Source organism: Amblyomma mixtum, chromosome 3, assembly GCF_055824585.1.
Source record: "Amblyomma mixtum isolate Tamu chromosome 3, ASM5582458v1, whole genome shotgun sequence".
NCBI classification, from domain to species: Eukaryota; Metazoa; Arthropoda; class Arachnida; order Ixodida; family Ixodidae; genus Amblyomma; species Amblyomma mixtum.
The window spans coordinates 224,149,653-224,171,417 of record NC_143014.1 but is presented as its reverse complement, the minus strand read 5'-3'; positions in this window follow the sequence as shown (position 1 = coordinate 224,171,417).

The window sequence follows — 21,765 nt, the reverse complement described above, 5'->3', positions numbered from 1 at the left end:
GTGGAGAACGAGCCACGCTCCGGTCGGCCATCAACATGCCGAAATGACCAGGCCATATCCGAAGTGAACGCTGTGGTGATGCGGGACCGTCGTGTGACTATCCGAGAAATTGCGGAAGAGGTGGACATCAGCAGTTTTGCTGCACATTCCATTATCACCGAAGATTTGGCCATGGCGGGAGTTGCGGTGAAATTCGTGCCGAAGCTGCTCACGGTGGAGCAAAAGCAGCTTCGTGTTGAAGTCTCCCAGGAAATTCTGAATTCCACAAACAGTGACCCCGACTTCATCAACACCATAATCACTGTTGACGAGTCTTGTGTGTGCGGTTACGACCCGGAAACTAAATCCCAGTCATCACAGTGGAAGCATTCCACGCTACCAAGAGCAAAGAAGGCCTGCCAAGTGCGCAGCAATGTCAAAGTCAGGCTGACTGCTTTATTTGACTCTTTTTGGGCGGCACACCACGAGTACGCACCCCACAGGGTCAAACAATTACCAAAGAGTACTACAGGGATGTCCTCCGTCGCCTACGTGGTGCTGTGCGGCGCAAGAGACCGGAGTTGAGGTCACCAGGAATTTGGCGCCTCCATCACGACAATGCTCCTGCACATTCCTCGCACTTGATTCAGACTTTTTTGGCGAAAAACCAGACTCCTGTAGTTCAGCAGACTCCCTAATCTCCTGATATGGCCCCCTACTACTTCTGGCTGTTTCCCAACATCGAGAGGCCATTGAAAGGAGCGCGATTTCAGAGAAGAGAGGACATTATGGCTGCAACGACAGCTGAGCTAAACCACATTCCGAAAGGGCCCTTTTCGGAATACTTCCAACAATGGCAGCACCACTGGGAGAAGTGTGTAGAGTCCCAAGGAGACCACTTTGAAGATAATTAGGTTTCCAACGTTCCAGTTGTGCCAGTTTTTTTTCTTCGCCCAAAGGTCGGATACTTTTCTAACAGACCTCGTATGCCACGGTCTCAGCCATCATTCTGATAGATTCCGGCTCTGCCGTTGCTCTGCGGCTACTCTAATTCCATCGGTTCCTGGTTCGACCAGAAATGTCGCGGAAAATAAATTGTACCTGTAAAAATTGTGCCCTTCTAGTTTGTCCAAAAATTCCACTGGAATCTAAACGCACAACTTAGGGCAGTAAAAAGCACATTTGTCTTGCTCAAGAACCTTGTGCGGATAGTGGAGAACTAAAAATGATCAAGGGCCTGCCGCAGTGGATATGGGACTAGAAGTTTTTCTGCTGAGCACGATGTTACGGGATCGATTCCCGGCCGCTGCGGCCGCAATTTGGTGAGGCCGGGATGCGAAAAACGTCCATGTGCTTGCGGTGCTGTAGTGAGCGTTAAAGAAAAACGGGTGGTCGAAATTAGCGCTTTGGCGTAGCTTGTAGCACCACCGTGTAGCGCGACTGCCAACTACCAATGCGCATGCGCAGTTGGCCGTGACAGTTCAGATGCAAGCCGGTTACGGTCGCACTTGTCCCCTCGCTGGGCCTCCAGGCCATCGGCGCGTGCGCACCGGCGGCTGCTGGTCCCGATATGCCGCAATGCTACAAGCAACGTTAAAACTTGCTTTGAGGTGTTAAACACCCCACATCGAATAGTCAAACCTCGGTATATCGAGCCGTTTTGTAACGAAATAATGGATATAACGAAAAAAATGGCTATTGCCTCATGGCAGACTTCTCGAAAAAAAAAAAAGTTCCCATTTACGTCCATATAGTTAATACCTAGTTTTTACGAGGTAAAATTTACCTTAGAAAGGATATAACGAACGCAAAATGGATTTCATTTGGAAACTTTCACGGCTTACAGAGGGCGCCACTAGAAATCCAATATGGCTGCCTGAAAGATGATTCGGAGGTCGTGCTAGCCTTACGCTGCGCTGCTTGAAGCTGCACTGAAAAGTCCATGTGAGTGTGCTGCCTTCGGCGAAGAAGCTCTCAATGCAGGCCCTGTTCTGGCGTGAAGATATGCACGCTATCGTCTGTCACCGTACAAGCCCTGTGTGCGCAAGCATCACAGGTGCAATAGAAACCATGGCGCAAGCACGTGTGGCTGGTCTAGCGTAGTGTAAAACGTTCGGCTGCTGATGGCGTAGTGTGGCAAGTGCGACACGTACTGAGGCGGCCTGAATTCCGCCAAGATAGCAAGGCGTCGTTTGTTGTTCGTGTGTCGTTGGTGTGTTTATTCGTTGTCCCAGTTTTACTGTGCTGTTTAAAATTTTCAGGATGAGCAACCCACTTGCTGACAGAAAGATTTTAATTAACTTCATCTTCCAGTCATTGAGCTTGGAATCTAGAGGACACGTATGCAGGTTTATCTCGTCATTGAACACAGTTTGAGTGCTACTTATGGCATGCAGAAAATGTAACTGCTCTTTTGTTGTCTACCATACTGCGTGCTTTACAGAAAGTAGATTGAGGTAGAAAGTAACCTCGCCCGCTCCACTAAAGTACCGCGGGTAACTTTGCACGCGTAAACGGATATTATATCAACCTCTTGCCGTGGCTGTGTGCAAAACTCAACCGAAAACGCGGTAATGCGCTAACAGCTACGCGCCGCGATAGCTCAGTGGTTAAAGCACTCGTCTACTGAGCCGGAGTACCCGGGTTCGAACTCGACTGCAGCGGCCGCATTTCGATGGAGGCGGAACGCAAAAGGCGCCCCTGTGATGTGCTATGTCAGTGCATGTTAAAGATCCCCAGGTGGTCGAAATTAATCCGGAGACTTCCACTACGGCATCTCTTCCTTCCTTTCATTTTTCACTCCCTCCTTTATATCTTCCCTTACGGCGCGGTTCGGGTGTCCACCGAGATATCTGGGACAGTTACTACGTCATTTCCTTGCTTCAAAAAAATTAATTTTAATTTCTAAAAGCGGTGCGTTGCGGAACTAACAGCGCAGAACTTGGGCGGGAGTCACCGGGCCAAGCTGGGAGTTGTCCGCCAGGATCATCACTCGGGCGGTTCCGGATGCGGTCGCGTGGCGGCGACACCGTATGCGAAAGTTGCGTATATTTGTTACGGCGTGCAACAGTTGTATAGCAATTCGATGTCGAAAATTTAAATTACCGTGCTTGACTGGCTCTGACGAGCACCGCACAAAACGTGCGCAAAACTTTCAATCCTGAAGCGGGACCCACATCAACGTTTCTCCGGGCTATTCGTCGGTTTAGGCATGAGAAAATTTTTGGACCGGTGCGCTTATCTCTGCCGAAACTCGAGTACACAGCCTGCTGAACGATATCGCGGAGCGAGGTGAGCCCGGCCCGTTACGCCTCGACAGAGCAGCCAAGGCCATTGCCGTTCCCACGTTCTCCAACCTCCCTGCTGCGCATGGTCCACTGCGAGCGCGCTGTGCTTCTAATGTGCCGCGCGAAGTTTAGCTTCCGTTTTCACGGCGTGGTCGCGTCGGCTGTCCGTTGGGTCGTGTGTTTGTTGTGCTTGGCTGTATCGATGTCCTGCAAGCTTCATAAGCCCAAGATGAGTGACAGCGGTGAAAAACGATTTCGGTTGCCTAAAAGGCAGCCATGGTTAAAGCACTGACAGCCCGGCTCCGGTCTTGTGTATCCATTCTCCAGCAAAAGACACTACTGTCAGGCAATGAAAGCATCTAGTGGCGCTGTTGTCACCACAGTGCTCGTCCGTCATGCAGGGAAACCAACCAAATGGCTATTCGCGACGGAGTTGTCGACGCATGCTTGTTTTTAAAGCGGCCTGTGTCAGCTTCAGCGCCAAGAAAACAAGGATAAATATTCGGAATAATATCTCCCTGTCCTGCGCATTATTATTCCGGGATATTCGATCTGGGTGCTGAAGCCAATGCGGACCGCGGAAGAAACGGGTACCCTTTGACGGGGCTGGCTTGTTCGACTGGTGTACCTATAAGTGGTCACATAGGAGGCGCTTGATGAGCATGTCCAAGGCTCCCTTATCGAAATAATAATAGCAAGAAAAGGGTCTGCCGAATTTTTAGAACCGTCTTGTGGGCGCTGAAGTGTAATAACAGGCCTTGGTAAAAACTGACGCGCGGCAGTGATGCAGTGGCGAGCACCCGTTTTGGACGGCTTTGGACGAAGCGACTGTTTTCGACGCGCAAGTGTAGTACGCTGGATACGACGACGCCAGCGCACATTTTCGGCAGAGTATACGCCAGGCACGTTGTCCTCAATCTGCACGGGGTACGTAAGGCAGTTGGCATATGCGAGGCTAGCACCCAAGGTCACCTAAGGCCATGACGTATAAATGGCTCTAACGAGGAAACAGCTGGTCCCTCCAACTTCAAAATAACAAGGATACAGTGTAGTATTCATGTCCGAGGGGCGTTCATAACGTTCTTATTATCAGTACCATAAATTCGTAAGAGGTGCACACGATAGACATCAATATGAGTGCGCGTCTCACTACTTCTATCTGAGTACAGAAATTGTCTTGTGTACATTACCGCGCAACACCGATAGAGCATCAAAACAAAAATGGCAGAATCCAGCGGGAAAGTCGAGGCACGAACAGCGATTCGCTTTCTGTATTTGAAGGAACACGTTGCTAAGAAGATTCATGTCGAGCTGGTGACGGTGTACGGTAACGATGCCGCAGCTTATGTCACTGTCGTCAAATGGCGCAGTCGATTTCAGTGCGGTCAAAGGAGCCTAGAAAACGAAGAACGGAGTGGCCGACCATCTCTCGATGGGGAACAAAAAACGTCTGGTCAAGCGGAGGCTCTAGTGCTCGCTGAACGGCGGAAAACTGTTGAAGAAATAGTCGCACAGGTGAACGTGGGTGCAGACTCAGTGTACAGCACCCTTCGCAACAACCTTTACTTTACGATGGTTGCCGCGCGCTCACTAAGGACTCCTTAAATAATCCATAACAATGCACTGGCTCACTCAACGCAGGTGACGGGGGTGCACGCGGCCTCCTTAGGCTACAAAATTTTGCCACATCCCCTTTATTAATCCGCCCTGGCACCATGCGACTTCTTCCTGTTTTCTTGCATGGAGAGTGCACTGCGCAGGAAACATTTCTGGGATATCGAGGAAGTGACTGAACAAGTGGAGCTCTTCCTGAAATCTCAAAATAACGAATTGTACAGCTGTGGTCGGCGGCAGCTCGCCCATCGCTGGCAGAAGTGCGCTTTCTTGAAGAAAAAGATTAAACTTTCACAAAAGTACTATTTCTTTATTTGTGTTCCTTCATGCAGATAATAAGGACTTTCTGAATGTCACTCGTATATGGATTTGCAGATAAGAGCTTTAATCAAGGTCCCATGACCATTTTTTTTCCTCTATGAAAATTTTGTACGTGAATGATATGCAAATCTCTGGACAGAACGGAATGAACTTGCACATGGCACATTTTAAGGCGAAATCCTTTAAATGCTCATACTCGCGGCCATGACACTGTCCGTCCGTCCGTTATATCTGAAGTGAAAGTCATAACTAGTCATTACTGGTCACAAGTCATGACTAACTAGTCATTTAACCAGAAAGACAATAGCCTTTCTAGGCTCGTGGAGCGAAAATCTGTGCGCGGGATCTGCGCGTCGCATCTGGGCGCTGATGTGTCACTCAATAAGCAAAAGAATCCTAAAATCTTGTGTACCGCGAGAATCGAACCGCTATCCTTCCGTTCCATAGACGAGCGTGCTAACCACTTTGCTACGCCGATTTCCTGCCAGCGCATATGCAGTTCTCCTTGTCTAGCATAAGGACGCTGAAGAGCGTTGCAGGAAAGGCTTTCGCCTCATCGCACTTTAGGTCACCAAAGTTCCCCCTCGAAATCTTTTTTATGGGTCATTGACTTTAGCTCAATGTTGTTTGTTTAGGATGAGCAACCAGAGATACTTATTCGTGTTGACTGAAACCCTGTTCTCTCTACTGAGAAAAAGAGCCCGATAACATCGCTTCATCTAATCACCTGTTTGGCTTCACTGCACAGTTTCACGCGAAGGGTAGAAAGCGGGGGGAGGGCAAAATGACTGCAGTTCTTTAGATATGACAGCAGTTGAAGTTTTGAACTGGTTTCATGAGGTGGTCTTCATCGTCGGAACTAAAACCAGACTATCTGACATCATCCTGAGGCTCATTGCTACTACTACTAGTGCATTAAAATCATCTTGTCGACCAAAAAAATTTACAACGCCCAGGTCGTTTGCAAGACGGTCCGGATATCAGGGAGTTTGCCGTGCTTGCTAAGAAAAGTTGTACACCGCTCTCTTCAGTTCCGCACCAAAATTCACAGCGTCGTAACACAGTTAAAAAATTGCGTAAAAACTGAAAGTTGACTTCTTATACTATAAAATGATACCCTAACGGACCCGAAAGTGCATTTGTAGCTTAGAAAATGTGCGCGATGTATGTGGGTCACCGGTGACCCATTGTTGCTTGCATGTTCTAGTTCGGCGACTTTTTCAAGGGAATCTGAATTATAGCACGGCACAGGTTCGGGCCGACCCGAAAGATCGGGCCGGGCTTGAAGCTGCGGGTCCGGGCCGGCTCGGGCCCATACTCAGACTGCCGTACACGTTGGCATTGTAGCAGTGACACGGATGAAATAGGGTCATGGTATTGGGTGATGGAAAAATTACTCATTGCTTATTTACTTAATTTTTGGTGTCGTCTATCGTTGCATTTTTTTTCCCACAAGATAAAAACTTTTTTTTTTCTTTGGTCTGATGACCCGGGACGTCTCGGAGGTATAAGAATCCCGGCGATAAGATACTCCCAGGGAGGTCTTCGTTGACGGGGTATCAGAGAAAGCTTAACTACTTCATTTGTAGAGTTAAATCAGCGTCACTCACAGTTCAATGACCAAGTTACTTCGTACGCGCACCTCCGGCCGCGTTGAACGACGCACGAGAAGTTAAGCTGCATTTTTACGTGACTGAAGAGCTGCAGGGAAAGACTTCTCTCGCAGGTTCAAAAGCCAGCTGTGGGCTGCACTAGAGCGGCGTTCTTAGTGGAGTGTTCTAACGCGCCCGACATACGGCTGATTTGTGCGAGTGCATTCGCCTACTGAAGTACAAAGCACCGCTGGCTTGGGCTGTTTCAGCTATCAGCGAGTACACTTCGTCGGATCTATCAAAAGGCACTCCGTATCTGGGCAGCGTCGAGTTACCGCTTGCTACTGTACATTTGAAGCGTCATAAGAACCGCTTGAGAAGGGCCTTCATTCGATTGCTCGACAGGCAGCCGTTTGTCCCGAGATAGCCCTTGGCTGTCTGTCTTCGCCTCCCCAAAACACACCTCCACGTTACGAGAAACGCCTTTGGAGGACGGCATATTGCTTTAGGACACTTCGGATCTTCAAACACATTGTACGCAATAAACAGGTGCGTTCATTTTTCGTTTCCATTGAAACTCGGCGAGTGCGGCGATGCGTTCAGCGTGCGAAATTGTGTCCATTAAAAAAAAAAAAAGAATTTCATTGCTGCCGCTTCGAAAACAATTAAAATTTCTACTTCGCGAGCTGTAAAATATCTAGCGGTAACGCAAAGTTGCTTGTTACGCGTGCATGCAATCCTTTTAATTTGGTTCTCGGAACGTCGGGGCTACTCACAGACGAAATCACTATTGAAAAAGCTGTGCGGGCGAACCAACCTTATTTTTTCTTCTTTTTGTGTTTACCAAATGATTTTTTTTCTAGCATTATTGCGATTTGACTGCCTTTGCCACTTCTTTACTTATTTCGCAGGAGTCTACTAGCACACACTGCGCAATTTACCTTGGGTTTTTTACCTTCGGGCCTCACGCCAAGCTTACCGGACCGGGCCCAAACTCAGCAGAGCGGTAATGTAGCAGGCTCGGGCGGGGCCCAGGTTTGAAGCCGTGGGGCTGGGCATGGTTCGGGCTTTGAGCATCGGGGTCGGGCCTTGCTCGGGTTTCAGAATTAGGCCGGCGCACTCGATACCTCTCTTTGAAACTGCACTTTCAAACAGACCGCCATATTAAACTGAGATGCAAGCCGAGCAGGCTCGTGTACAAAGAGACAATATTACTTTCTGGAGTTTCTTCACCCAGGTTGTTATTCGGTAGCACAGGCGCTAACCAACTAAAGTTCTCTCTGGTGCTTATGGAAGTCCTACATGAAAAGGCTGTCGGCAAAATCGGTCTTTCGCCGAGGTAATCATAATAGTTTTAGCATTGTATACGGAGGGGCAGGTAAAGCGTGAGAGCATCTCAGAATAAAAAAGTTTAGGCCCACACTTTCGATGGGTAGCATGTGCCAGCGTTCATGCCAGCCGGCCCAATGCGCGGGGCTAAAAGATATGTGTATCGCCTGTATTTTAATTTCGCTACTGCCAAGTGTCACTGTTCCAAAAAAGAACATTTGCACAAAACTCAGTGTCAGTGAAAGACACACAGGCTGTAGTTCTTTATTTTTCTTTCAGGAATTAAGCCACTATTTGTCATTATTTTTGTTCTGTTCTGTTTATTTCTACATTTTTTCCCTTCGAGAGAACTCTACAGATACTCAGCTGTGGCAAGGCTCGAAATATGCCAGTTTGTCAGTAATGTTTGAAAGTATTCAAATAAATCGAAAATAAATATTATAGTTGCGTTGTTTACCAGTCATAGAGTATGGGAAAACCAAAATTTTAAAGGGTGCATTTTGAAAGGAAATAAAAAATTGAGTTGTATGTTTTCGAACTTTGGAACATTGGCAAGTAAAGGGTAATTACAGCGTTAGCTTTAGGAATGCCATCTTTGCAAGAACCGACCGTCCAGGGGATCCCGAAGTCTCGGCCAGGCGCGTGGGGCACTAAAAATTTAAAGGGAATGCACACACTGACTGTATCACTTCAGGTTGGAGACCTCAACCCCACCGTGAAGGAATGGAGAGAATGAAAAAAAGAAATGGAAAGGTGCAGTGACTGTTTCGCTTCAGTTTTGGGTCCAGACCTCAACCGTGCTTTGACGGAAGCAAGGCAGGAGGGAATGAAAAAAAAATGAAGGAAAGGTACAGAGACTGTTTCGTTTGAGTTCTGGGTGCAGACCTCAATTACGCTGAAAGGGAAGGAATGAAAAAAAAAGGAAAGTAAAAGTGCAGTGACCGTTTTGCTTCAGTTCTGGGTGCAGACCTCAACCGCGCCGTGAAGGAAGGAATGAAGCAGGAAATTAAAAAAGAGAGAAGGAAAGGAAGGGTGCAGTGACGGTTCCGCTACAGTTCTGGGTGCAGACCTCAACCGCGCCGCGAGGAAAAGAATGAAAAAAAAGAAAAACAAAGGAAATGTGCAGTGACTGTTTCGCTTCAGTTCTGAGTGCTGACCTTAACCGCGCCGTGAGGGAAGGAACGAAGGAGAGAATGAAACAATGAAATGAAAGATCAATGACTCTCTCACTTCAGTTCTGGGTGCAGATCTCCACTGCGCCGTGAGGGAAAGATTGAAGGAGGGAAGGAAAAAAGAAAACTAAAGGGTGGGTGTTGTGGCTGTTTCGCTTCAATTCTGGGTGCAAACAACCGCGCCGCGAGGGAACGAATGAAAAAAAGAAAAATAAAGGAAAGGTGCACTCAGTGAGGTGGATGAAGTCTGTTTCAGAGATCGCACCATGGCTGGTGTTTAGGCTTCGGTGTGCACTGACTGACACAGAGATATTCCCAATGGACACGAGGTTGGAAAGTTTGGAGTATTGCACAGTGTCTTTGAGTTCTAGTAGGAAATCACCAGAGGGCATCTTTGATAGTTTGCAGCCTGGACCAACGGCATCAGTTATGGTTATACATTTCGAGACGAAGAGGGCATGGTGCAGTTTTTTCTAATTCGTCACTATGAAGGACATGGAACTTTGGGAATGTTTCTTTTGCTTTCTCGAAAAATTCGGGTGGGACTTCGTTCTGCCCTCTTTTGTGAGGGTGATCATTTTCTGGGGAAGGGGGAGCCATGAAAAATAACGATTGTTCGGCTATGGTGCCAGCCACCCACCATGGAGCCCAGCAAAGGGAAGGTACACAGGAACTTGTAAGCAAGCCCTGCCCACGCCGCTGTATACCACGACTATGACCAAATACAGGGCAACTCACGGTAGCTACACCAGACAGGGTTAACCCTAGCTGCGAGGAAATGAAAAAATAGCATGAAGAGAGGAGAGGACAGGAGAGTTGTGAGAAAGAAGACAGGAAAGTGAAAGATATAGAGGAGGGCAGGAAAAAGGCTGCTGCCGATTTCCCCCGGTCGGGACAGGGCAGAGATGCCGTCTACAGGAAGCTGGGGCCAAAGTGGTGAGTTGCTTCCGGCGATGGTCCTTAAAGGTCTAAGCTCTTGGTATCGGCTCAACCACTAGGATCCCCTTTTCCCCGGACACGGCGATGCACGTACGGCTAAGCGCGGGTGCTCGGGTCCGTGGTGACGCACTGCTCACCATCATCCCCCTGCAGGGATGTCCCAGCGGATGCTCAGGAACCCGTGGTGTCGCAACTCACCAACATCTGCGTGTAGCAGATGCTTCTGCGAGGGGACTTCTTCAGCTAGCCGTTTGCTGCATCTGGGAAATAAAAGCGCAAGCGTGTGCCTCTCCGATCTTGTATAACGATCGAAACTTACCAAAGTCTGCCTTCTGACCAATGGTTGATGACATTGAGATGCGTAATATTATTAAGGTTTTCCCGTTGAAGAAACCTCCATGATAACATAAGATCACATTACGTGATTTTGGAAATAATTACTGCAAAATTAAAAATTGTGCCTTCCCATATTCTCATTGATGCTTTCTAACAGGAGAAATGCCGTAAGGGATGAAGATATCTTCTATGAGACCCATTTATAAGTCGGGAAGAAATCAGATAAAAGAAACTATCAACCAATCGGGATATTGCCTACCAATACCATTTTTATGCATAAAATTTATATCAGAGCGTGGTGTCTTTATGTGATCGATTAGCTGTAATTATTATTACGCGATGTGGCTTCCGACGTGAGTCTAACACTGTAGATCTTGAAAATTTCTGCGATAACGTTAACATGCGTATAGATAGAAACGAGATTGTCCTTGGACTATTTTTAGACTTAACCAAGGCTTTCAGTACGGTTTACCAGTACATTTTGCTACAAAAACTACAAAAGATTGGATTTCACGGGCTTCACTAAGCTTTGTACTCTACCTTTCAAATCGTGGTCAGGTAGTGAGAATCAGTGATAAATTATGTGATTTCAAACCTGACCTTTTTATATGACAGAGTTCAGTTTAGGGACCTTTCCTGTTCAATATTTTAATGAATATATGAGCTGATTTCAAATCGAATGCGGTACTTTACCAGTACGCTGATGTTGATGTCGAGTGATTCAATGTGGCTGCAAAACTCATACAAATGGACGCTGAGAAAGTGTTAGATTGGTTCTCATGTAACCACATTTGCACTAACAAGTAGACGACAGCCCTCGTGTGCCTTACAGATCCTCCTTTAAAGGGATCTGTTGTTTTACACAGTACTTTGTGCTTTATTTGCCAATACGTACACTCTTCTCTGAAATAATAAAATACATAGATACATTCTGACGCCAACGTGTCCTGGGCCGCTCGTATATGTTAAGGATCTCAACAATTGTCTGCGTGTAACTTCTATACCTCTGTTAAAAGGATGAAATTGAATACGTCATTGGATCTGCGTTACGTTGTATTTAAGGCTATAGAAGAGCCCGTTTTACGGTTCGGTGTCATTAAAGGGCAACTGCAGCACTTTTTTGAGAATTTCGCGACATTCAAGGATACAGATCTTTATAGGCTGCAGGTAAAGCATGCCAAGTGTTTTTTCACTAGCATTTAAAATAGTGACGTAATCGACGATTGAATTTTGCGCTTCTCCTCAATGCACCGGAGAAGTGCAGGGAAACTCAGCGTGACGTCATGGAAGGTATGATTTCAAATTACCCCTGTCGTCAGCCACACCCTGCCCTGACGCGTTAGACGCTGCCAAACAACTCTCGGCAGGGTTCGCCTTCGGTGGCGTTGTTTTTTTTCCTTCAAAGCACGCGTTTGTGCGTTGGAGATGTACCCATACCTTCGATGACGTCATCATGCGCCCCCCCACTTGGCGTTGTGCTCTGCGGAGAAGCTGGAATGGCGTCCGGATTTTAATCGGCGATTACTTCACTATTTCAAGTGCTAGCCCAAAAAGACTTCGCATGCTTTACCTGCAGGTTTCACACATTCGACCCTCTTAAGCTCGTTGATTTCTAAAACCTATGCAGTTTCCCTTTAAGACTCCTCTACCTTGTGAAGAGTAACTGAGCAGACAAGGGTAGGGAAATGAGGGGCTCGTTTTGACATATGTTTTAAGGAAGCCAACTCTTACCGAAACCAAGGAAAGCATTTTGGAATGTTTCTGGTTTTTCTTTAATTTGGTGTTGATCAATGGGAAATAAGTAGTGTAATCAATTTATGGCGGGGAGGTAACTGATAGAGGCACTCTGGCATTGGCGGCCAAAGTGAATAAGGAAAACAAAATGTAACTAGTAATGTATGCAAGGAGTACTGTGCCCAGTACCAAGGGAGATTGGCGGTGCCCTGCCTGTGCTGCCGCGTTTTCAAGTTTTTCCAAATAGCTTGGTAATCCGGCAACGTACTCACATCTGCTACATGGCGGCGATAATAACACGAATAGGTGCACGAGTGTGTGATGTAAGCTTCAATAGATATTGTTACGTAGTTATGACGGCAGTCCGGCACGCATGGAAACAGCGAAAAGCTTCTTAGGCCCTCAAACTCAAGAAAGCAACTCGGCGGCGGCGATAGCTACAAGTGCGCTTGGCAGTCGTCGATGATCAGAGTCACCGCCACTGTCGGTCGCGCTCAATTTAACAGTGGCGAAGAACTGTCAGTTGGATGGTAAGAATTTGAGCCACTTTAGTGGATAAGTTGAGAGTGAAGAAGGGGGAAGGGGATGATCAGCATGGCGACGGACACTCGGGCCGCGTGGCTACAATCTTGCGAGATAAATCTGGTCGTCTGTCACGACACAACAAAGTGATAACACCGGCTGTCGATGGCTTCGGGCATGAACTAACAAATATTACAAAGCTTTGCGGCATTACTCCCCTCTCGAAGAAGCACCTCTTCGATGCTTTACAACGATAATGTGGGCAAATATGCAAACAGAAAGCGTCCATTAGCGCGCATAATATGGCGACTTCCTCTGCAGTACCCCTCGGCAGGTGCTTGCTTTGGCGTATCAGGTAGGTCAGCACCATTATCTGCTTACTTAGACGTCAGTGGCGAGAAAGGGTCGAGAAGGTCCATGTATATCCACTATAATGACCTCGTTGATTGTTCGATTGGTCTCAGATCTCCAGCCGGACTCGTTGGCAGCGTTTTACGGCGTTGACAGTCACGACAAGTCCTTACATAACGTGCGGCATTAGCGGACAGACGGGGAGAGTAGTACTTGTCCTCTATTCGGCGAACGGTGCGAGATAAACCTAGGTGCCAAGCCATCGGTTCGTCTTGCTAGGCTTTCAGAATTTTCGCTCGAAGGTTTGTAGGTACAACTTTCGACATCCTTGGATGACAACCTTGTTAGATGCGAAGTTCTTCGCAAGGACGCTGTTCTGTAGGCAGAAGAAGGGCAATACACGGTTCAGTGTTGGAGGTGGTCAAGATGTTTTTCCATCCAGGTACTCGGTGAGTTGTTCTAGATCAGGGTCAAAGCGTTGTTGTTGGGCAAAAGTGCCGGCGCTAATTGGTCTCACGAAAGCGTCGTCATCATCCTCAGTTTTCGGGAGTGGGTTAACAGGGGCTGACGACAAGCAGTCCGCGTCAAAGTGCTTGCGTCCAGACTTGTCGATAATGGCGGCGTCGAAATCTTGGAGACGTAGGCTTCAGCGAACGAGGTGGCCTGACAGGTCATTCAAGTTTGCAAGGCAGCACTACGCATGACGATCACTGCCTACTTCGAATGACCTTCCGTAGATGTAGAGTCAGAATATATATATGGGCCGGATGACCCAAAGACACTCTTTTTTCATCGTTGAATAGTTGACCTCTGCCTTTGACAGAGAGCGGCTCGCGTAGGCGATGTCTCAATCTCTCGACCTTGTTCTTTTGGAGGTGCACGGCGCCGAGGTCCAGACTGCTTGCGTCAGTGTGGATCTCGGTTTCGGCGTCTTCTTCGAATTGGTCTAGGACTGGTAGCGCTTGGAAACGGCGCTGAAGTTCATTGAAAGCTTCTATTTGCGGCGTTTCCCAGCGGACGTCTGCTTTAGTCAGATGCATCAAAGGCTCGGCAAAACGCGAGAAGCCTTCACAAGGCGCCGGAAATAGACGCACAGTTCCAGAAATCTTCGGACATCTTTCTTGTCGGCAGACGGCGGGAATTGCGCAATAGCGGCCATCTTGTGCGGGTGACAGCGGAATCCATATTTTCTAACAGCATGGCCGAGAAACAAATGAAAGGTACTGGGTTCGAACCTAGCACCTTCACGAAATGTCACGCAGTTATGATGATAGTCCGGCAGGCAGAGAGACAGCGAAAGGCTTCTGAAGAAAACAGTTTAATGGGCGATCTTTTGCCTGCAAACAGTAAAGAAACTACAGTTCAGGAGAGCAAGCTGCCGGGCTAGTTGGTGAAGCATGTTAAATAGAATTCAGCGCAAAAAAACGGACAAGGGACGAAGTAAAAGACACAGAGACGTTCACGAGCGCTCGTGAACGTCTCTGTGTCTCTTACTTCGTCCCTTGTCTGTTTTTTTTTTGCGCTGAATTCTATTTAGTAAAGAAACTAGGCGGCGGCAATAGCAGCAAGCGCAGCCTGGCAGCCGTCGAAGATCACAATCACTGCCGCTCTCTGCCTTGCTCAATTTAAAGGTGGCGAAGGAATTTGTAGATACGGTGCGGAAAGCACCTGCGACGATATCAAACTTCATAGAAGCAGTTTCGTGCGGCCACAATCTTTCCACAAAAATCTGGTCGCCTACCATGACACAACAAAGGCGTACCGCCACGTGCCGACGGCTTCGAGAGTGGACAAACGAACATTACAAAGCTTCGCGGCTATTCTACTAAGCTATTCTACTAAACTCACATGTCCAGGAATGCGTTTTGACGAGTCACTGTCCTGCACTCATCAGGCTGAGGATGCCGCGCAGAAGCTATAAACAGCAAGTGCATGCATCAACCCGACTACGCCCATTGCAGGGCAAAGGCCTCTCCCATGTATCTCCAATTAACCCTGTCCTTTGCCAGCTGCGGCCGCCGTATCCCAGCAAACTTCTTAATCTCAACCGCCCACCTAACTCTATGCACGACCCCTGCTACGCTAGCCTTCTCTTGGAATCCACTCCGTTACCTTTAAGGACCAGCGGTTATTTTGCCTTCGCATTACATGCCCTGCCTAAGATCATTTACTCCTCCTGATTTCGACTGGGATGTCATTAACTCGAGTTTGTTCCCTCACCCACTCTGCCTCTTCCTGTCTGTTAACCTGCGCCTACCATTTTCCTTTCCATAGCTCGCTGCATTGTTCTCAAGTTGAAACTTTTGCTTAACCTCCACATTTCGGCCGCATAAGTGAGTACCGGTAAGATGTAGCTGTTAAGTACTTTTCTTTTGAGGGATATTGGTAAACCGCCGTTCATGATCTGAGAAAACCTGCCAAATGCACTGCGCCCCATTTTCATTCTTCTAGTTATTTCACTCTTGGGATCCGGATCTGCGGTCACTATACCTTCCCTAAGTAGATGTATTCCCTCAGCACTTCCAGCACCTCGTTACCAATCGTAAACTGCTGTTTCCTTCCGAGACTGTTGAACATTGCTTTGGTTATGAGTATATTAATTTTTCGACCCACCATTCTGCTCTGCCTGTCTAACTCATTGATCATGCTTTGCAGCTCATCTCCTGAGTGACTTAGGAAGGCAACGTCATCAGCGAATAGCAGATTACTAAGGTATGCTCCATTAACTCTTATCCCCAACTGTTCCCAATCGAGGCCTTTGAATACCTCCTGTACACAGTTGGTGAGTATCATTGGCGAGGTCGTGCCTCCCAGTCTGACACCCTTCCTTATCGGAAAGTCGCATCAGTGTGTAATGTGCAGTTGCGATTGATGATTTATAAAAAAAGCACTTGGAGAGTCAATGCTGCGGAATGGATTAACAATGCAAGGTGGCCCTTCTGATCTAAACTTAATGTGCTAAACAGGACACTGCAAACAATTGTATTCAATATAGCATATGACATCAGAAATCTGAGTAAAAATAAACTACAGGTAATGAAGAGACTTGTAATATTAGTGCAAATTGTTTAAGTTTTTTTTTTATATCCTTTCAAAAATCAAACTCATAAAGCAGCACGACTTACGTGTCATTGAAAATTTTGTTCTACCGAGAGCGCCTTCTAGCTATGGTCAAAGTATTCGAGCTTACTATATTTCATTCTATTGTAATCAACCGTTCATGGAAAGAGCGCCATTCTCTGTATGTTAGACAAGAAAATTAGTGCAGAAATTTGTTAGTGGCCCAATAACTCAGTGCTTTTACCTTGATCATGAGGTTTCTTTGCTTACCTGCATGTTTTTGAATTGTGGTTGTAAATTGACTGAACATATGTCATTATTTAAATTAGCAGCTTTATTCTTATTGTTTCTTTTTGCTTCAGCAGTTTTGTAATGTCCTGTGTGCTTACGGTTATGTATTCATTTATAACATAAAATTTATTCGCTCTTGCCATTTTGCCGTGCTTCCTTGTCTTACAAAAAAAAAAGATCAGTGCATGTGCGGATAGGTATTCGCTTGTAGATTGTAACTATGTGGAAATAAATACAAATACAAATAAAAGCGACAAGAAATGCGTTGTAGGTAGTAGTAATAGAACATTGTCTAGTATGGAAGGCGCAGTATCTGGCTAGAAACGCAATCACGAGTCAAGTTATGATTGGTTTGGTTTGTTGGGGTTTAACGTCCCAAAGCGACTGAGGCTATGAGAGACGCCGTAGTGAAGGGCTCCGGAAATTTCGACGACCTGGGGTTCTTTAACGTACACTGACATCGCACAGCACACGAGCCTCAAGAATTTCGCCTTCAAGAAATTCAGCCGCCGCGGCCGGGATCGAACCCGTGTCTTTCGGGTCAGCAGCCGAGCGCCGTAACCACTGAGCCACCGTGGCGGGGCGAATCAAGTTATGAAGGGAAAAAGGGAGAAAGTGCAGGTATCCAGTCAGCAACAAGAGCATACGGAATGCAGGTGCACGGAAAAAAAATTATTTCGGCGTAGTACCGCTAGCCAAACGACTAAAATCCCGGCGTATACCAGGTGTTTCAGGGAAGGTGGTCACTAATTTTTAAAAATAGGGTTCTTGAGGTAAGGAGAAGTTTTTTGTAGAATAGTAATACGAGTGTTAACGGACGTCAAAAAAAAAAGCAAGCGAATCATGTTAACTATATAGAAATGTGATTGACTAAATTCCAATAGTTAACTTTTAACTATTGCGGATAGGTACCTGATTTCTATTATAAATTTCTAGCCGGCCATTAGTAATAGCCATACCAGCTTTTAGAATTTCGTAAACGCGGCTGCCTTCGTGGCTGTGGCTCGACAAAATTGGGCTATTTCGACTGGTTACGTGCACTGGAGGGGTTACTTTGCCTGCATACTTTTCGAAAGCGCATGTACTTTGGAACGATCGAAATACTTTCAAGTTTTCGAAATTCTGAGAACTGATATGACCATTAGTAAAGGCCGGCTACAAATCTCTAGCTGCAATCAGGTGCCTATCGGTAATAGTTAAAACGTGAGCTATCGCTTTACTAGTTGACATAATTCGGCTGCTTTTGACGTCCGCCAACATTGGTATTACTATACTCCAAAAAGCTTCTCTAACTCAAAAACCCTGTTTTTAAAAGTTAGTGATAACCTTCCCTGAAACACCTTGTATAGTGGGACGTGGATGCTCGATCCACTGGTATCAATACCAAGGCGGCTGGGGCGCATGGCAGCGTTACAAAAAAAAAAAAAATTAATCCCGAGCGCATTCATCCAGCAAACTTTTGGTGCCGGCTGTAAATGCCGCACAAGCGGTTTGGCCACGTGCGTTTTGCATGGATGGGGAAGATGACAGGGATGCAGGGGTGAGAGTATACGGCATAAGACACAGGGAGCGATAGCTCGCTCTTCATGTTCGCGACTCTCGCTTGTCCCGCCGGGGAAGGCTCTGTGCTATTTTAACACTATGCTCTGTGCGGAGGTTTTGCGCATACCATAGTTATTCTCATAATGCCCCGCGTTTCAAATGGGATAGAAGTGTAAATATGCGAATAATTTTCATTTCTGCTCACTAAACTGCGTCAACTGCCAACATAATTGCAGAAACGGTTTTTTCCAGCACATTTTTCTAAGAAAGGCGAATATGTAAGCTGCGTGAGATGCACGAAGCCTGCTGAGGGATGAATTCACGCGGAACTTAAGCCTAACGACAAAACAGCTGAAAATTTCTGGGATCGTAGTGCTGTGTTGGCAGGAGATGGCGCAGCTTTGAATTTTGCTCGATTTTAATATATATATGCACTTGCGTATTTGGCCGCAGCTTTGTCGCCCTTAGCAGTTCAGAAATAACTGAAATTAGCTATTTTAATTATGCACGTGTGATCTTTTCCTAAATCAATCTTATATTTTCACATTCTTTCGATGAACCGCAGTGGTGACCTAGAGGTCTGAGCACCTGTCTTGCTTCCGCGGCAGGTGCGGGGTTCGATCCCCAGTGCCGCCAGGTACCCACAGGTGATACGGTGGGCATATAAGCTTTACCCTGGCCTCATGCTTGGCTTATCTGGGCTGAAATTCTTAAGAAATGGATCTTTACCCCACCTTGGTAGACGAAAGTACCTTGTGCTGTGGGCTGTGTGGCCAAAGCTCTATCTGCGTCATAAAATTTCGTCACATTAAATTTTTTGCAATTAAGGTACAATAGTGATGAAATCCTAGAAGCTTTTAAGTTTTATGCAATGTTATCAATGTCTCAGGTATTAAAGAGTTAAATGGACAATGATTACAATTCCGTACAAAATTAGTTTTTTTGTAAACATCGATTGTTTGGCTCATTGTGAATATGTTTACATTTGTTACGCAGCAAAAGACGGTGAAGAAAATTTGATTTAAAAATTGATTTCCGCGATACACTTCAGACTCGTGATGTCAATAACGAAAAGGGCTCTGGGATCACCATTTGAAACTGGATGGCGGCGTAGCCTCAGGATCTGCGTTAAAGACGATCTTGACGTCAGCGCAGTTCGCTTGCGATAACATCAGGTGACGGTGATACCTGCACTTCATTTCTTTTTAAATCTTTTTTTTTAGCTTATAACAGCTGCGTTTTCAGAAAGAGCAGTCTCTGAGTTTAGAACGCGGGAAAATATTCATACACGCCAACATCGATCTGATCTCTTTGTCCCTTCAATTCGGCCGGCCCACTCGAGTGGCGACGACAATCTTTGAGTGCCCTGCATGCACACGCGCAGTTAGGTTGTTGCGGCGGCCGCGGTTGCGGGGACGCTGGTGACTGGAACTACATTATTAATTGGCACTGTGAATGAGGCTACTCGGCTGTATTCATTTTCAGCTTACGCGTTAAGCTAAAATTATGGAAATTTTTTGCCGCTATGTCGTTCCAGGAACCGAAGACCAAAGTTCAAGAGCGCCGCTTGTGAAGCCGAATACTGCGCATGCTTTCACCGAATAGCTAATGCGAAAGCAATTGCTAATGCGAATTGCTAATGCGAATTGCTAATGCGAATGCCTCAGTGGCAACGAAACCCCGCGTTGGCGTTGACAAGCAGCAGTGGTGCCAAAAAAGTCGCAGACGACGTCATCGTGGCATCAACGAAAAAATAAAATTTCTTTCGAAGGTGCGGGCAGTTGAACCCACGACGTTCATATAGCAAGGCGAGCGCACAACCCATGGACCACGAAACTGTGTTGCTTTTTGGCGACTAAAGGTGAACCTAGCATATGCATTGCCTTACGACTGTATGCTAATAAGTAGGTGTGTCATTAAAAAGAAAGAGAAAAAATTGAAATTAAAAAATAAATAAAAATAAAAATGCAATTAAGGTTACAAACAATGCTTTCACATACAAAGCCCGTAAATAGTCTAAAGTGTCCTCCTTAATTTTTTTTCGGAAGGCCTGTTGGGCCAAGAATTGCATGGAAGACTAAGACGAATTTTGAGATAAACCAACTCTCGGGATATAAAGTAACGTTATATATATATATATATATATATATATATATATATATATATATATATATATATATATATATATATAATGATTTCTTGGCAGCTGATTGATTAATATAAGATAAAGTCACCAAAAATTGAAAACATAACAAGATTTAATCCACGACGTTTCGGCTGGAGGACCAGCCTGGTCCTCCAGCCGAAACGTCGTGGATTAAATCTTGTAATGGTTTTCAATTTCTGGTGACTTTATCTTATATATATATATATATATATATATATATATATATATATTCACTTTATTTCTAACGTCCTGGCGAGGGTCCAGTCGAAAAGTTAGAAACCCTCTTTAAGCGTCCTAGCCGTCTGAAACCAAATGAGGGTTGTTCGGAGTCACGTGGCCTAGTCTGCAGTATTTTTTCGTTCTTCAAAGTTCATTAGATGAGCCAAATTAGCTAAGTGTTTAATTATTGACTTGCGGACCAATGAGTCAATGGAAAAGTTGTAGATCGTCTCGAAAAACAGCTAGCAATGCTAGGTAAGTAGACTTACCTAGCTTTGTTTATTGACCTTAAAAGAAAGCTATCACATGATCAGCTGCTCGCTCACATCTCTTCTCCAATGGGAACGCACAGGCTCACAGGGGAAAGCACTGCAGATAAAACCATATTTTTTTCTCCTAAACTTGTCTTGTGACACTGAAGTGGCACCGTTGTGAAGTGGAAGCTTTTTATTTCTTGGGAGGGGGTTTTGGTTAAAGGCCAGTAAAAAAAAACAACTAGTTTACGTAAACGGTACCTTGGTGCAAATGTTTCAGTCAGCTGTTTTTCAAAGCGATCTCCAGCTTTTCCATTCATACTTTTCCAAGTCCCATAATTAAAAAAATTAGCTAATTACGCTTGAGTAATTTACTTTAAAGAACGAAAATACCACAGTCTAGGTCATGCGACTATAAACAAACCCCAGCTTCACGCGGCTAGGACATTCCGTGTTTTTTAAAAGCTACATTTAGCTACATTTGCATTTGCAGTTGCATTTAGCTGGGACATCTGGTAAATAAATGCGCTAGTCCAAGGTGCGCGACTCGAGTTGCCACTTGCGACAGACGGGCGGACGAACGAAGGTGCTATCTACTGCAGTGTTAGGAAATTTCCTATATATATATATATATATACCATTGCCCGGCCAATACAGACGCCAGCGCCAGTTGTTGCTATAGCGGCCGGAGCAAAGCGAACAGGAGCGCCGTATCATTGTCATGGCAACGTATCTAGAAGAACACACTTAATCCCCGAGGCGATCACAAAATGAACAAGGGAGGGGAAAACCTCAGGTTGCTTGAGCCAACGCTTCGACAAGAGGACTTGCATGGGACTTGAAGACAAGTCCTCTTGTCGAAGCGTTGGCTCAAGCAACTTGAGGTTTTCCCCTCCCTTGTTCATTTTGTGATCGCCAAGGACCATCTACCACACCCTCTCTCTACCATTAATCCCCGAGGGGGATTCGAACGGCTGCAGGCGAAAAGAAACCATCTTCGTTTCCCGTTGTTTCAGCGTGCATGTGCACGAATGAGTCGTTTTTAAATATCAGCTC